Source organism: Hydra vulgaris, chromosome 02 (assembly GCF_038396675.1).
Source record: "Hydra vulgaris chromosome 02, alternate assembly HydraT2T_AEP".
Classification (NCBI taxonomy): Eukaryota; Metazoa; Cnidaria; class Hydrozoa; order Anthoathecata; family Hydridae; genus Hydra; species Hydra vulgaris.
The window spans coordinates 32,625,291-32,627,500 of record NC_088921.1 but is presented as its reverse complement, the minus strand read 5'-3'; positions in this window follow the sequence as shown (position 1 = coordinate 32,627,500).

The following is a 2,210-nucleotide window of genomic DNA, read 5'->3' as shown; positions in this document are numbered from 1 at the left end:
TTTTGTTTACATTCCGAGAGAACAGAGCTAGTATCAAATAATCTGTTGTATTACCAACTAACTTATACTAAGTATTTACCGATGATATAAAGTAGGTAGTGATAAAGGCTAAATGTAAATTGTATTATTATTTATTACAAAACTTTATTGTATTTTGCATTTTGTTTTGAGTTTATATGTATTTAATTTTAATATAAGCTTAACTATTAATGTTAATATGAGTAAACAAAATGCTACTCAAAGTTTATTATCAAAATGGCTAAACAAACGCCCGAAAAATGAAATTACTAATGATATTACTCCTGATTCGAGTAAATCAAATGTCGATATCGAAAAACTATCAAATTCTCCAGATCTAACTCAGTGGTCTGCAAGCAATTAAAGATCAGAATAGTCAACCACCTATTGTAAGTACATCAATGAATGTGTGTAATGAATTTACAAATTTGATACTTTTATTTTTATTTATTTACGCGAAACGCGAATGAGTAACAGGAACAAAGCTATAAGTAATTGACTTTAAATTATTTTTAGTATAGAAGAAAAGTTTTTTTTTTTTGGACGTCCAAAAACGTCCAAGTCCAAAATAGTACGTTCTTGGTCGTCCGTTGGACTGACTTTTACGCATGCGTGAATTTACAATACTTTGAAAATGGTCAAAAAACATAGTTTAAAAGTTGTCAATTTTTCAACTTATTTGATAAATATAACTATTTAGTTATAGTTATCGAATATTAACTTATGGTTTAACTATATAGCTTTATAATAATATCTTTTTATTTAGATTAATAAATTTAATTAACAAGTATGGACTGTAAATGGTAATCAAATAGGCAAAATATTTTTCCTTCAAAAAGTTTATTTTGTGAGGTCATGACCATGAGTCTTTATCTATATTAAAATTGAAATCAATAAATTCGAACTTCTTCATACTAATAATAGAACTACATTTCTTTATATTTCAATATAAATTTTGTACGCAATATGAGTTAATTAGATATTTTATATTATAAATTGTAGAGATTTACATAAATATAGTTGCAGTTGTAATATATTTTTTAAATTAACAGAGATCTCCAATAAAGATTTAATAGACAATCATTTTTTCTATACATACATATACATATATATATATATATATATATATATATATATATATATATACTTTTATATATATTTATATATACTTTTATATAAATAAATATATACATGTATATATATATATATATATATATATATATATATATATATATATATATATATATATACAGTATCGGACAAAACAAGTGCAACCAATGAATGCTAATTTAGTTTCTTTATATAAAAGTGCTGCATTTTTTCAATTTAGAGAAATAAATATGTAACTGTTTAGAGACAAAGTTCTTCAAGTTTTATTCATCACAAAGTTCATTATTTGTACACGAAAATTAATAAATTAATCAAAAGTATTAAAAAAAGTTGATTTCCTTCTGGACAAAACAAGTACAACTCGACAAAATGTTGACCAAGCTGTATTTCGCTATCATTTCGTGGCGAATCCTTTGTTGTCGATCACAGCCTTGCATCTTCGAGGCATAGATTCGATCAGGTGATCAATGAAACTTTGTGGAATAGCTGCCCAGGCCTTTTAGATTTGTTCAAACAGTTGATCCTTATTACGAAGACCTTCACGATTAATTCTGCGGTTGGCAATCTCCCACAGGTTCTCGATAGGGTTGAGATCCGGAGATTGAGGCGACCAATCCATCACCGATAGGTGGTTGTCTTGAAACCACTGCTTGTCTACTTTTGCAGAGTGTTTCGGATTGTTGTCTTGCTGAAAAACCCATTTTATTGGCATATTCCATTGAGCATGAGGTAACATAACAACTTTTATGATATTTTCATACATGAAACGGTCCATTATTCCATCGTTTCGATGTATTGGACCTAGACCGTTAGCAGAAAAACACCCCCAGACCATTACATTGCCTCCACCATGCATCACGGTCTTATGGCAGTAACATAAATTGAGGCGTTTTCCGGCCGGTCGACGTACACGGCAAATGCCATCGCTCTCAATGATGTTGAACTTCGATTCATCACTGAACAGGACAGTTTGCCATTTCTGCACATTCCAGTCAGTATGAGATGTAGCAAACAGGAGTCTTTTCTTCTGGTTTTTTAGTGAAATCAGCGGTTTCTTTGCAGGGCGTCGAGAAAACAATCCG